At 41.9% G+C, this 16,384-nt stretch overlaps 1 protein-coding gene across 2 annotated transcripts in view; it reads right to left on the bottom strand.

The window, feature by feature from the left end:
* The window catches only part of LOC137166321 (mastermind-like protein 2), a 65,453-nt gene that overhangs the window by 48,414 nt on the left and 655 nt on the right, over window positions 1–16,384 (bottom strand). The window lies entirely within an intron of this gene.

Genomic DNA, 16,384 nt, shown 5'->3' with positions numbered 1-16,384 from the left:
CACATGAATCCAGAAACTGGGACTTTAAAACACCAAATACTGTGAATCTCAGAATGAAATAATGAGAGTTGGTGACACTGCTACTGACCCAGTCACTTAAACCATCCAAATCCTTTTGAATCTGGTTACATTATTTCTCACATGCTCTTCCTCCAATGTTCATATCATCTGCAAGCTGCCAAGAGAGGTGTAATCACCCTCATTGAAGATGTTCAACCCTAGAAGGAAAATGCCTCAATAAAAGATGATTTAGGAATAATAAAATTAACCTGGTCATGGTGCAGGGAATAGCTTGGTTGACGCACTAAAGGTCTCTTGAAAAACCAAGAAATGATATGCATGGAGATCTCATTTTTCAATACTCTCATCCAGATCATGTATATATTATAAATACTTATTGGTATTCATTGGTATAATGGTTCTAAAGGAAACCCTCTTCCCAGTTTACAACCTTTCCTTTGCCCTAAGAGTGCCAACTACAAAAGAAAGAAAGAAATCTTAAGATGAAGACTATGGACTCATTTCTGCTCTCAGTTACATGGGTGCACCTCCTTTGTCTTTATTTCAGATTACAATGGCTGCCAGGAGCCTAAATACCTTTGTGGATCTGGGCCCTAAATCACTTTTGAAAATGGGACATCACCTCCTAATTCACTTAGACACTTTTGAAATATTATTCATTATCTTCAAACTGAGACGATAGCAGTTCTCCCCTTTCTCTCTTTAGTCAGATGGTCCTCAGGGCCTGGTGCATTTTCTTCTGCATCATTGTCTGTGGCATTTGGTCACATGACTGGATGCATCATATTAACCAAAGGCACTTGTGATCAGACATGCTCAGCCAGGCATCTCCTGACTATTTTATTTGCCTACATCTCAGAAACTGATGGGGCCATGGACCCTGTACTGAATTTGCAAGAACATTTTAATTCTCAATTTTAATGTGTCTTTATTTAATTTTAATTTGCCAAAGTAATCTGTACATCGACATGAACAGAAGCACAGTTACTTCTCAGATGCAGAACTCTGACAATGTTATTGAAGCTTATTACCAATATTTGTTTTACCATCAGAGGGCTTTTGGATCTTGAGCATGAGTGAGGGTGGAAGATCTAGGAGAGATTTTTGGTTGGTTGGGTTTTTTTAAACCCTGGACAGTTTGGGGCAATGAGCCTATTCATGTGGTTAAAGTCGGGTACATCCTTAAGTAAGTTGATGAACCAGGACAATAAGGGCAGATTCTCAGAAATTAGGCCCAGATTCAGGAAAGCAACCCCCTATGAGAAAAGCATTTAAGCATGTGCTTTAAGTGTTTTCCTGGCTGCAAACCTTTGCATGCACAGTCGTGTGTGCTTCAGTGTTATGTAGTTTAATTACAGCCACATAAAACTCACAATCTTAGTGTACATTAATATCGATTTTTGCCCTGAATTTCTTATAACAATGAAAAAAATACTCTCCTGAACTAGTTCCATAGAAACATTTAGCAAGGGGGAGGGGCTGCAATACTGTCATTAAACTATCAGTTGAAGGAAAGGAATGGGAAAAGAGAGAGAGAAAGAGAGAGGAAATAGGAGGCAGAAAGGGAAATGTTAAATGGCAAGAGCAAGAATGGGGAAACATGGTTATAAGAAACATTGGGGAGATGAGGAGAACATGTGGAAACCATGTGTTCAGCATGTCCCTGTTAGTCTGTCTCTAGCTCACAAGAAAAACAACTTTACAAGGCAGTGTCAGGAGCATGAGAGATGGGAAAGGAGGGGGAGACCACAGGTGAAAGGCGGGTGAATGTGGATAAGGAAGGACAGCTAATTGAGGGGCGGAAGAGGAGTAGTCAACCGCTAGGGAGGGGGTTGAGGGTGGTTTTTGGTAGGGCACTTTCTAATTTGTGCCAAAGGAATTATACTTTGATTGTGTGCTTGGAGATCAAGATACATACAGTACCTCTTGTGAGTAATGTATCTTACAGCAACGTTATGGAGTATTTTTTGTAAATAGGCATTTAGCTACATGCATCATCCAAATGCATATTTATGAACTATGGGCCAAACAGAATAAACACACATCCAATATAGAGAGTTTTCAGTTGGAATGTTATTGACTTCACATGCCATCATGGCACTAATGAAGCAACTAGAATTTATCATGTATAGTAAATATACCCATTGAAGGTTTTATATATGTGTGTATATATAGAAAAAATTTAAAGTACATGCTATTTACCCAACAGACTGGATTGACTTCCTCTGAGCTATTCTGGTCTACCCTGCAAATATGTGTGTTAAAAGTCCTTATGAAAAGTAGTTACTGTGTATGTGCAAAATAGACTTTTCAAAGCTAAATACCTCCGGTTACAATGTTGTTGGTTTTCTAACTACCAGAAGTGACTGGACCATGTCACAGAGTAATTGGATGCCAAATTTTATTTTGCAACTCAAACCTGTTTTTCAACTATACTGGTGGGAAAAAAATGTGTGTTAATCAGTTAGTGCAAATTTCTGTTCTGAGTTACTCACATCCCTGCATCCGCACTGAAGTCAATCAGTCACATAGTACAACTTAGCACAGAGACTGTTTTGTACATTCATAACTTTTTAAAAGCTAAATAATTATTTTAAAGTCAACTTGCAAAAAGAAAAAGAAAAAAAAGAAAGTGTTCCCAGCTGCTGGCCATCAAATGTCAGCTCAGTCTACAGAAATGTTCACAACTGAGTTCCAGCTCTTGAGAAAGAGAGCTTTTGGTGACATATTGACACGGCTTGAACTACAGCAGTCCAAGTAGAACTGCTATAATTATAAAGATTATATTTAATATTCTACTTGAAAATTAAGGTCCAAAACACCCTGACCCTCTTTCTCCTAAAAAGCTGGCCAAAAACTATAGGGAGGGAATATCTAAAGAAAGAACTTGTGAACTTGTGAAAATGGATCACAAGGTCAGTTGCTGGAATCTACTGGGGGTTAAACAGTAAGAGGGAAAAGGGAAGGCATGAATATGAGGTTAAGATCAATTGGACTGTCAGTAAAAGTAGAAAGTGGTTTGAAAGAGAAAAAGTGTGTGAGGAACTGCGTTAAGAAAATATGTCAAACACCAAAAAAGATGCTACTTGTAATGATTCGTATTATTAAAATGCACAAAGACCTATATCAGGATTGGGGCCCACTGCGTTAGGTATTGAACAAACTCAGACCTAATCCTGCAAATGCTTATGTACATGTTTAATTTTACGCAAGAGTAGTCCTATTGACTTCAGTACGACTACCCAGGCATGTAAAGTTAAGTATTTGCACGATCAGGGCCATAGAGATTGACTGCTGCTGTCTTGAAGATCATATGATCTAAATATATCTATCTTAGAATGCCACAGAATCAAATCCTTTCATGGGCTTGAAATCAATACATTTCTCTGCAACCATCTCTGATTGTACACTAACATAATCAGCAGAGATATAGGGCTTGCCCCTTTATTAAAATGAATGGGAGTTTTTCTATTGACTTGAATGGGATCAGGATCAAACACACATTCCCGAGAAAATCTCTCTAGCAATAGTATTTTACCTTGCGCCTCAAACACCTGCCAGTCTCTATGTAGTTGTGTACTTTCTCCCCTCTCCTTGCAAGCAAATAGGACAGAGGCTTAGGGACCCTGGTCTTATAAGAATATTTATTGCACTAAAACACCTGTTGAAACGATTAAAGTGTCGAGTGGAATGGACAAAAAAGAAACTGGATGTCCAGGAGGCTGAAAGTAAGTGACATGTAGAAAATGTAGAGAGGGATATTGTTTAGTATTAATAGTGATGGGCATAAATACTTTACAATGCACTTTACAAACAGTAGCTAATTCATTTGTTATGTGGGACAAGAAATTCAACATTATATTTGATGGGGAGCACCCAATTACTGTCAAGTCCCCCACAAACCTTATATTGTTATTGTTTTCTAATATTCTACTCTAATTTCCTACCCAGAATGCATCAATGTCACATTTTCTGACATTAGGACACTATTCAAGGCACGTCAGTTTTATATCCCTGGCAATTAGATCACGTTGGTTAGTGGGATTCAAGGCTATGAGTTAAAAAACATAGAAGTTAGGATCCTAAATTTTAAATAGATGAACGATTATCGAGGGTGCTGTATACCTGTCATCTCCCACTGAAGTATTGCAATGGGAGCTGCTGATTGTTAGTGCATTTAAAAACTGGGGCCAAGATTCTCAAATGCTCAGATACTACAGTGTTGAGAGCAGTAAAAGAACCTATCTAGAAAAGAAAAGAAAAGAAAAGAAAAGAAAAGAAAAGAAAAGAAAAGGTCAGGTGCTTAAAGTGAGGCTTCTAAAGTGTAGTGAGGCACCTAAATATGTTGTCTGATTTTTAAAAGTGATAAGCCTAAATCAGTGGTTCTCAACCTTTTTTGGCTCGAGGGCCACAGATATCATTTTGACAAGCCTTGAAGTCTCCGCCAGCAGTCACCCTCTCCTCCTCCTCCCCCCACTGCAGCCAGAGGGAAGGAGTTCTCACTGATCTCCCGTCCCCCTGGCTGCAGCAGGGAAACCGCAAACATCCTGTAGCCCTGTGCGCTCCACCTGGGTCCCTATGCAGTGGCTCCCTTCTGCAGCCAGGGAATGGGAGATCAATGCTTCCTTCCCTTCGGCTCCAGCACGGACCTCAGCACCTAGGAACACAGGCAGAACGCTTTGCTCTCTGCTGGAGCCGGGGAAGGGGAGGCCTGATCTCCTCTCCCTCTGGCTCCAGCAGGGAGCCCAGAGCCTATGGACACATGTGGAGCGCTTTGCCCTGCTCCCTGCTACATCTAGGAGGAGGGGAGTGCTGATCTCCCATCCCCTTGGCTGCAGCAGGGAAACTGCACGTGTCCTGTAGCCCCCTGCGCTCCCCTTGGGTCCTTAGGCAGTGGCTCCCTTCTGCAGCCAGTGGGAGGAGAGTGGAGAGCCACTCTGAAAGTGGCCCATGGGCCACAGGTTGGGAACCACTGGCCTAAACTGAACAACCTTTATGGCTCTTTTGCCAAATGCCATTGCAGTGACATGTCTGAAATCTGTTGGACTGGCTGGACAGAAAACAACTGCTGCCTTCAACAAGGTCTTTTCCTTCACAGCTAATTATTCTAAAAGAAAGAAAAAAAAAAAAAAAAAAAAAATTATCACAAGCAGAAAAATCACGGAAAACTCCCCCAGTTTGGGATTCAGCTCAGTGAATTAGTGTGAAGCTCTGAATTTGCAAAGACATTCTCCCCACCCCATTTAACATGCATCAACTAAACTATGCAAGGTGGGGTGAGCCGAGCTGGATTTAACCCCTTAGTCACTTACACTAGGTATTGCTTCCGCACCCTGTCTAATATAATAATTTTCCCACCCTATATTTATCTCCCCTTTTGCACTTTCAGACTAAGTCGAACACGATCGTGGGAATGGAGCAAATTGTGGCACTGCTGACACGCAGCACGGTCTTGTTTGCTTTGAAAGCTCCTCATCCAGAGCCCACTGAAGCGGATAGAAAGACTCTTTTTGACTTCAGTGGGTGCTGGACCAGGTCCCAAGAGCACACTGTCCAATGCAATGCAGCAGTCAAACACAACTTTATTGGAACTGACAAGCATCCTTCTGTAGCCAGCACAAAACATGCCCATTTCAAAGATATTTTCAAATGAGGGTTATTGTTCTTGAATAATTTATATTCTGGAGACCTGCAGAAATTAACAGTATACGCTTAACATGGTGATAGTTATTCAGCACTGCGTTCAGTAAACCCACTTCTTTACTGCTGTTACCATGACTATAAGAAAGTGATTCTACTATTGTTTACGCCTGATAAGTGATTAGCACTCTAACCAGAGTTTTGCCTCCAGTCACATTTCCGAAGAAAGAAACCATGATGCAATTAACTTTCTGTTCAAGACAATCCAATTCTAAGGCTTCTTCTGAAGCACTGCATAGCGAAGAATGAAAATAAATACAAATCACAAGTGTCTCCTTACTGTTGATTGTTTACTTTCTGCATGTTTTATTAGTACGCTGGGTTAACTCCATGAAAAATAACTGTTGTAACATGCTTCCAAGCAAAGAATAATTTATGGCAAAAGCACTAGTGTGAGATATTCAACAGTCATGAGTATCCCTATAGTAGCAAAGCGGTGTGCAAACAATGGAAGGAAACAAGACTGGAAAAGATTTCAGTTTGAAAACTCCAAGAGATTACAAAGAACAGTATTTTTTTAATTATGCAGAATACCTTGCCAGTGTCCTACAATGAGATTAGCATGTAACCAACCAAAACATCAGTTAGATCTGAATCCCTGTCTCCTACATTGCTGAAAGATCCCGTATAATAGAATAAACCCCTTACGGCCTCTTTTGTTCAATGATACGCCGGTGATCAATAGTTACCAAAACTAAAAATTGACTCTGAAGCTTTTGCAAAGTCTTCCTTACATTCCCTACAGACCTATAGTTCACGGCACACAAAACAAACAGTGAACGGGACCTAGACCGGGTGTCAAGAAATCAGGGCTCTATTCCCAACTGTCCTCTGTCTGACCACAAGCAAGGCACTTCACTCCTTTATGCTTCTGTTTCTCCTCCACAATGTGTCTATCTTTTCTTTTTAGACTCTAAGATCTTCCGAGCAGGGAATGTCTCTGACTATGTTTGTACAGTGCCTGGCACAACGGGGCTTCAAATTTGGTTGGGACATCTAGCCAGTAATAAATAAAATAATAATTACAACAACAATATTGGCCGAGATTCCATATGAAGGCATGCAGCATGTCAGCATGTTTTGTGACAACAGAGAGAAGACAGTACAAGCCCTCTCTAATTTGATGGTGCAGGAGTTTACTAATTTCTTGCAAACGGCAGTGAGATTTCTGATTTTCAGCAAGTATACATTTTTTTGTTTCCACAGCAGGCAGACTGCGTTGCCAGTAATCCCACTGAGCTTTCTCACTGAGCATTTCCATTTGTCCCAGCTCTTCCATGCCAGTACCTCATCTATGCCAGTTTCCTCAACACATTGCCCCAGCCTGGATCCAAAGCTCAGGAGCTGACCCGACAAGAGGGATGCAAGTACAAAGACCCAAGGCCACAGGCGTAGGAGTGGGCGAGCTCAATAAAAATGGAACCATCCCAGGCCATCCATCGAAGTTCTTCCAGTGATTTTTGTGGATTTGAAAAATCTATTTCTCAAATAAATAATTCTTTTTTAAAATGTTTTATTGTTCATTGTTTACTTTTCAGATAATTTTTCCAAATCCGGCTGCCCAGGGGCCACTGCCATGAATCTGCCCGGGCTGTTACCAGAGTGGAATGATGCAGCTTAACAGCCAACACACCGATGCCAGCTGCCACTGGGCGGCACTCCTGTTGCCTATCCAAACAGCAACTGACTTGGATGTGCTCACCATTCCATTCCCACTGTCTGTCACTAGTTAGCACAAGTGCTGAACACCACCACTGCGCAGAGGCAGCCAGCTTGGGTAAGAAAATAATCAGAGGCAAAACAGCAGGCAAGACGATAAACATGCAACAAAATACACACAATATAAACAATTATAAATGAAAGGCTTTAAGATGAAAATGCCCCCTCTCTAAAAAGGATGGAGAATTACAAGCCAATTCTTACCATTTTATTGCTAGTCTTGCAATATTTGATGCCTTACGAAAAGCCTCAGCTCCTGGAGTCATGGGAGCATGTGAAACTCTCAGCTGTCTTTTTTTTTTTTTTTTTAAAGTACGTTTACAACCCTCATGGCCATGGAGAAAAGTTCAAAAATGTGACCTGAGTGCACCATGATGGCTCAGAAAAACAGAAGGCAAGTAAAAAGAAGCCAAATTTTATTATTTAGAAAAAATCCCATGATTTTTACACCACTCTCATGATTTTGGGAGCCTGACTTATGATAGTTGAACATTTGGGGTTGATGAAACAAAATACAGCAAGACTGTAATAATAAAAATACCGAGCTCTTCTATAGCACTTATCATCAATAGATCTCAAAGCACTTTACAAGAAAGGTCAGTGTCATTAGCCTCATTTTACAGATGGGGAAACTGAAGCAAAGAAAACAGACATGACTTATCCAAGTGTGGTCTAGTGGACAGAGCTCTAGATTGGGAGTCAGGTGAAGCAGTTTTTTGCCCCAGCTCTACTTCTACAAGCACCTTTGGTTGGGAACTATTTGCATTTTGTGTTTTGCATAGTGTTGGCACTTAAATAATTATTATTATTAATACTTTGAAAGAACTTTTACACGGCAAATCCGCCTGCCAACTCTTCAGTGGCAAATGGGAAGCCTTCCTCTGGCAACTGAGAGGACATAAATCACCAGTATATGCTTTCATTTAAAATAAAATCCAGTCTTTATTGTTGCTAAGTTGCAAAAGTGATCCAAATATCAACTGGTACAATGTGGTTATTCTGAGTCTGCAGCTAATACTGATGCCTCATTCACTGGTCAGAACTCTTCTAAGCTGCAGCACAGCGAAATGGGTAAGACCCCAGTCATTTCACTGCTCCTAATCTGAACTCTGTGGAAAGCAATGAGCTGTGAAGAATCATGTCAGCTTCATCCTGCTGCTGTTGGCAAAACTATGAGAGGCAACCACTAAGGAGTGGGACTCAAAATTTGGAGACTGGAGAGAGGCAGAAGATCCAAGATCTCATTCCCTTCTCCCTCTTCGCAGACGCCACAAGGCTGGGAGATGGATAGAGACTCATGAGCTCTGGGTAAATGTAATGTGCTCTACTGAAATTACTGTTAAAAACCTATAGTACTGAACAGAGGTTTATTTAAACGTCCTATAGAAATCTATAGCACTTAACTGGCCTTCTATAGCACTTAACTGACCTTCCTATATGCCTTTGGCTAGTTGGTTTAGTCCTCTGGCTAGTAGATGTCTAGCAAATTTTTCCAGTCCTGATCTCTTGTAAACTCAACTTTAGACCATGTACACCTTTTTTTGCACTTATGCAGGCAGCCTTCCTTCAGGGTGGGTGGGGGGAATCGTAAGGTTGTTAAAAAAAATAATAAAACCAAGTTAAGTCAAGGTTTCAGCAGCTCATGTGACCCAGAAGCACTGTCACCCTTTCAAGAGTTCAGACTTCCCCAGAGAGAGATTTACATTTTTGCTGGAGTCACACTTCTCAGCACAGAGGAAATAGAAAACTTTACCATTCTCCTCTGCTTGGCTACCACAAACCAGGGATCTGAAAATGAGTAAAAGGACATGTGTAAACTGTATTGTGAAATACAGAGTCAGGGCCAATGGAGGCTAACTAGCCAATTATTTTGGTTTGGATGATTCGTCAGGTTCAGTCACACGGGCAATCTGTTTTGCTGCTTGGTAGCTACAGAAGCCCTGCAGGTGAAAACTGCAAGTTAAACTACTGAAAAATGGGGGAAATTCCATGAAAGTTACCCAGTGATATAAAGGTTTCAAAGAAGGAGGTGCTGTGGCTGGGAAACTAGAACTGAACAAGCCGTGCCAAGCTTCTTAGTAGGCAATTAGCAAGTGTAACTTATTCAACTTTGAATTAAAATACTCTTTATATGGCTTCCAGGGATTCCTCTACATTTTTGTTCAGAGAATGGTTGCACAGCCAAAACAGATTAAGACTAAAGGGCACCCGGATCCAATATAACCCAATGAGTATCTGCGGGCCAAAGGGCTCTCAACAGTGATTCAGAGCCCCTTCTACCTACAAAGTGATCAGAGTTCATGCATTTCGATCTGATTCAGATACATAAACTTTCTTGATCAGCACTCAGCTGCAACACGCAGCAGAAACACATGGAACAGACAAAGAAAGTAGAGCCTTCTTGAATCCAGACTTTGTGGTTTAAAGACCTCCCCCTTCCACTTGTATCAATGGATCCTGCCTTCATCCCCGCTCCTGTGCAGAGAATTGCACCACCACTTAGCTCTTGTACACTAGTGATCTTTACAGTACTGGTACTTTACACTTACATTCCACTTTTCATCTCAATAAGCTTTAAAAGTGACATACATCCAGAATCAGGGCTTGTCTACATTTAACATGCTACAGTGGCGCTTCAGTGTAGACGCTACCTATGCCAACAGGAGCGATTCCCCCGTCAGCGCAGTTAATCTCCCTCCCCAAAAGGCAGTAGCTAGGTCAAATTCTTCTGTCGACTTTGTGCAGTCTATACCGGAGGTGAGGTCAGTATAGCTACAGCTCTTGGGGGGAGGGGGGGGATTTTTCACACCCCGAGAGACGTAGCTATATCGGTGTAAAATTCTAATGTAGACCAGGCCTCAGTGAAGTGCAACCACTTCTGCAGGGTGGAGACAGTCAACTAACTCTAGTTCACAATAAGTAACACAGAGGTGGCAGAGAGGGGAAAACTTGGGGCCGAGGATACCAGGTTGAAGATCCTACTCTTACAGAAAGTGCCAGAAGGTCTTTAATGAGCAAATCAAATCTCAATATGTAAAGGGTGAATCCACGCTGAAGAGTGACTTTCAAACAGGCATTGGCACGGTGAGGGCTCAATGTTTACTGTCTTTCAGTGATTTCCAGAATAACCACCTGTAATAAAAATTCTACAAGCCAAATTAGGCTCTCCATGGCACCTGTGCTATCCCATTACCTTCAGATTACGCCCTCAGCGACACTGGGCAAACCCATTGCCTTCAATAGGCTCGCACAGGTGTGACTCTTTGGAACTTAGTGAACGCGAAGGAATAGAACCCAGCTCCCTCTCTCTTAGCTGTGTTGCCTCTATAGGGCTGCAAACTAGGCAACGCTTTTCTCTTTTTCTTTTTTTATTCACTTACATGAGCAGACAGGACGCACACAGGGAGAAGGCACGTGGAGCAAGATGCCATTTCCACTCAGTCGTTTTTCAAAGTAAAGAAAATAACAACAATAAAAAAATCCACATGCTGTTTTCCCCTGGGGGGAGGAAGTGTGAATGCAGGAAAGAATCACACATCACAGGTTATTGTCTCATCACTTAGTGCACTTGTGGAAAGGAGCTCAGCTACCACAATGAAGGTCAACCTATAAGAACCTGAACAGAATAGTCATGCCTTTGAAAGGAAATCCCTACAAGCCCCAGTGCATGGTACGCAATCTACACTGGAAAAATAAAGAGATGAATCAGCCCTGCTTGGATTAGAACCTGCAGTTCTAGAGTCTAGGTATTACAAATCTAATGTTCAGACCAATGGAAAATGCCCTCCAGCACATAACTGTAACAGACATGTAATTAAAACCAGAATAGTCCGGCTATTACAGTTTGCGCCGTGAAGAGTAACCAAAAAAGGTCAGTTCTTTAGGAAAAGGTGGCCGTACTCAAGACAGTAAAATAAGGTCTCCTAACACTCCCCTAGAGAGATTTGTCGCTCTGTCAGATACAGTCACATGGGTCCAGCCAACAAGTCCAGTCTTTATTCTCCAGTCAGAAAAAAACGCTGACAAAAATGCTTTACTAGGGGAAAAAAGAACTTACCTTTTAAACTGACAACTGGAAACTGACTAGTATCAAATCCAAAACCCAGCACAGTTGTATCAATTCTTTAAATTGTTTTACACCTTCAAGCTAACAATTAATGTTTCAAACTTTATGGGGTGTCAAATATTGACTTTTGTGTACCAGCTACCTGATATCCCTAACCATGGTAGATTTTGGATCATGTAATTGACAGTATATGCCTATGCCCAGTCTTTCACTAAGACCTCATTGGGTATGTCTACACTGCAATGTAAGACCAGTGATAGAATTCGCCTTGGCAGACTCTGGGTTTGTTAATCTAGGGCTTGAGCATCTACATTCATTTGTAACCCCAGATGAGAAATTGTTAAACCCTGGGTCCAAACCTGGGGCTCCAGTGTCTATACTGCATTATGTGGCCTGAGTCTAACCACTCATATCCAAGACTTCCTGTTGTCCTCCCAAAATGTGGCTGCTCTAGTTCTTTGTTCATGGTGGGAAAACTTGACTGTCCACCAAACTTAACTGTCTAGAGGACAAAGAAAATCAGCCTGTGGGATTGTGGGATACTTTTGGCAGACTCCTAGAGCACAAGTCCAGTGGGACTACGTCTACACTGCAAAGCAGTAGGGCTTGAACCCTGGGTCCCAGATTGACTCAGGTTTGGACCTTCCACCCTGATGAGATCTTGGAACTTTGGATCCAATCCCAGGGTTAGCGAGATTTGTATGTAGACAGAAGGGGGGTTGGGTTTGAGTTCAAACCCTGGGCTTACACTGCAGTGTAGACATACCATTGTTGCATTTATGAAACCTGACCTAATGCACCCAGAGTTAATTCATCTTTATTCACCAAAGACCAGCACCTGCTCCCACTGAAGTCAAGGGGAGTTTTGCCACTGACTTGGACAGCACCAGAATTTGGCCCCAAATTCACTTGTAACAACTTCTAATGGGATCTATAAACAAATGAAATGACCCAGCATTCTTCAGCAGATAAACCATAGCTCTAGACCCTGGCTCATGCAGGCAGAAGTGCTATGCTGCAGCCTGAATACCCAAAAGGAGTTATGCCTGTCTCAGGCCTTGTCTACATTGAGGGTAACTACAGAGTAGCTATACCTATGTAAGTCCACCCTTGCAAACACCCAGTGATTTGCACCAGTGCAGCTTCTCAGTTCGTGTGGGTGCAGTGTGTCTACACTAGGTGGTTGAATCAGTGCAAGAAGTCCTCTCTGCAGATAATGCCTTAGCTAGAGCTCCTTTGGGAGTTCATGGGAACGCACCCCACAGCAGTAGCTCTACTGCCCTTGGAGAAGGCGAGGAGGGTATTCGCTATCATCACCTGTCACATTCTGATGTGCAAGGAAGAGGGGTCAGAGGGCCAGGATCTCACCCTTTCAAGCAGTGAGCACCCTCTTGAAGACTAATGGGGAGCAGAGCTTGTTCTCCTCAGCCATGCTATCGCTGGATCCCATGCAGGGCCCAGTTATTCTCTGGCTCATAATTTTGCCCTGTATTTTGAGAGCACAAGAATGGAATAGAGTAATTCAGTATACTGCTTGGGTTGTGATATTTGACTATTTGAATTTTACATTTCCATATCCTGTAGGGGGGTTTAAATACCTGAGATAGTGTTCTAAGGAACAATTGTTAAGGAGAACAAATACTTCTGTTATGCATAAGAGCGATTTAGAACTGGTGATTTTCTGTGTCCCTTAATTAGCTAGTCCTCCCAAAGAAGCAAATGAATGGAAAAGAATGCTTGTGTAGTGTGTCAGACGCAAAGACGGAGAATTAGTAATGTGCACTGATACCCCTAAAACAATGCTGCTTCATGAGCCAGCACTTCTGCAGAGCCACAGTTTGGTTTGGGCATTCAAACATATCAGGGCACGACATTAGTAGGATCAAAAACCCCTCGAAATGCAGGTTGACAAAAACTAGTGTGACCGTTTCAACTCGTCTCTTCTCATGGGCACAAACCTCCACCCTGGAGGTAATTTTGAGCTGGTTAGGGAGCATAAGAAATAGAAACTAAGTAGAGCATCTTACAGCGAAAAGCATGCTGACAACCTTTAACACTTTTCGGCAAACAAGGACAAAGTCTTCTTCACTCAAAAGAAGAAAATCAAAGCATTTTCTTGAGAGTTGTTTTGTTTGTATTTGTAGCAATTTTTCAACAGCTGCCTCCAGTTATTTCATAATAATCGTCGCCACTAGTTAAAAGCCACAGCAGCCTGCTCTCTGAAGAAAGTGAGGCTTTTTGAAAAGTGCATGGGCAAGCTAAAACCTTTTTTCATTTTCAAGATAAATGCAAAGCCTTTGATTAACACGCACTGAAAAAATAAGATAATGGCTTACTTGATTGTGATGGGAAATACAGAGATTTAATCTGAAGACTGAATCAGGTCTGAGTGTCTAAACTCCCTTTGGACATAATGTTATCACATTAATGCTTACATCATTGCCGTCAGTATGATGCTGAATAACATGACTCCAAATTTAGATCCACAGATTGCTGTGAATACCAGTGTAACATGAGAGAAACAACAATGCTGGTCCCATTTTAGAATAAATTAAGCATTAAGAAATGTTAGTGTATGTGTTATGTGTGTGTGTGTGTACTAATCTATTTTCAGTCATTCAAATAACAGCGATCACTATCATTCTTTGTGTGTTTTTCTGGAGTCGTGGTAGAGAGAAAAAGCAGTGCCGTAGATGCTCCAAGAACAAGGCAGACAAACTCCTCATAAAAAGAGTAGTAGGTGAGACTTTCCTCTTTTGTACTTAAAACACTCAGGCCTACACTTTCCAACTTAAAAAGATCAGCATGTCTTTTCATCATGTCATTTACAAGTGGCATTATCTATAAAATCCTTGTAACTTTGCTCCATAAAACATGTCCTGTGATAACAGCAAATAAACCCTTTATGAGTCAAGTTCATATTTTAAATATCAAGTCCTAGAAGCAGTTGTTTAACTACACAATATTATGTAATGTTAAGATTTCATCATATTAAGTATTTGCTGATCATCAGAATTTAAAACTAACCTAAACATACACACACCTTTTTTCACTGTCTATCTGTACAACGTATAAATATTGACTGGGTGCAAGAACAATAGCAACAAACTATTGCCCAGATTTATAATCATTCCTGTGATTGTCTGAAGCCCTGGACAATATGCTAAAATACACCAGAGCTCATTTAACCCATCGGGAATATTTCTAATGCCACTTTTGTCCTCTAACTCACTTTTACGTTTTAGATTTTGTTTTAACCATTTACTGATGATGTATTTTTCTCAGAGCTGGTTTGAGATGGAAGGTGAAACATGACAAAGCACTGGTGATAAGAACAGCGGTATAATGGCACCAGGGGTGTTTTCTCTCTGTGGAATTCTGACCAGTAGTGCTAGTTTGAAGGCCAAAGTCACATGTTACTTTGGGTCAAATGCATACATGTAAACTGATTACAATGGTTCAAAAATCCAAACAATTAATAAATCAATCTATATAGTGCATATGGCCCTGATCCTGCAAAGATCTGCAAACATGCTTAACTTTGTCCATGTCGGAGACTATTTATCTTTGTAAAGTTAAGAGCATGTGCGAGTGATTGAAGAACTGAGGTCTATAGGCCTGATCCTACATTGATTAAAGTCAATGGGAGTTTTGCCACTGACTTCAGTGAGCACAGGATCAAGACCTATGTGTGCCTGCATGTGTAAAAAGAGAAAAATTGCCAGATTGGAACTAAACGATGATCTGTCTAATATGGCATGCTGGTCCCATGAGTGGCTTCAGAAGAAGATTCAAATGTATCTATGCCCACTATACAGAACTCTATCTAGATATTAATATTTTACACTGTATTTTTTTTCACTTTAGAAACATCTGTATAGCTTGTCATGCCAACAAAGCTTCATTTAATTGAAATGAAATGGAGATGTGTATGTATGGAGGAGACTATGCTGGCTTGTTTCTTTTCAGATAGATCTGTGTATATATACATACACATCAGTTTTGGAAGATCCTACCTGCCTATTTATCGAAGGCCAGATTTTGCCCCTCCCCCATGATGATAAAACTAAATTGTGGGTGAATAAATTTTGTGTCTGGGCTGGTGATATTTTTAAGGCAATCATGAAAAGCTGAGGTACATGTACAGTACACCCAGCAGGCTGGGACATCAGAAATATACATCACAGTAGTGCCAAATACAATTTCTTTGTAGGAAACGAGGAGTTGTGATGGGAGGACTGAAGGATTTCCCTGCCTTCTCCACTGACAGACGTCATTTTTTTCATCTGCCAGTAAACACAGGAGGCACAGCCGGTTCCCACACGTCACACAAGTGGCCACACACCCTGCACTAGTGGCATCCAGTGCTCACGCCACATGTACTCACACTCTGCACAGTAGTAGCACCAGAGCCCCCTGGGCTGACAGCAGCTGGTGCCCACACAGCTGTGCCAATGGCCCTCAGTCTCCGCACATTCTACATCGACAGCACCTGGGCCTCATTCCCCACCCCAGTGGCACTCAGTACCCACACCCCATATTGGTGGCACCCCATATGCCCCACACCAGTTGTACCCAGTGCCCTAAACCAGAGGCACCCCAGACCCAATGTCCCATACCAGTGGTACCCAGAACATCCAACACCAGAGATACCCAGTACCCAATGCCCCATACCTGTGGCACCTAGAACCCAACATCCAAGACAAGGGGCACCCACTGCCCCATACCTGTGGCACCTAGAACCCAACATCCAAGACCAGGGACACCCAGTGCCCCATACCGGTGGTGCCCAGCACCCAGCTGCTGACAGCAGCGGCACGTGAGGCTCATGCACTCTGCCTTCGCAGCACCCCGTGCCCGCACACCCCACGCCTGTGT

Source organism: Emydura macquarii, unplaced genomic scaffold, assembly GCF_026122565.2.
Source record: "Emydura macquarii macquarii isolate MOO-44397 ecotype Brisbane River unplaced genomic scaffold, CSIRO-AGI_Emac_v2 contig_318, whole genome shotgun sequence".
In the NCBI taxonomy this organism is placed as follows: domain Eukaryota; kingdom Metazoa; phylum Chordata; order Testudines; family Chelidae; genus Emydura; species Emydura macquarii.
Note: the sequence above shows the minus strand (reverse complement) of the source record. Positions and strands in the feature narration are given on the sequence as shown.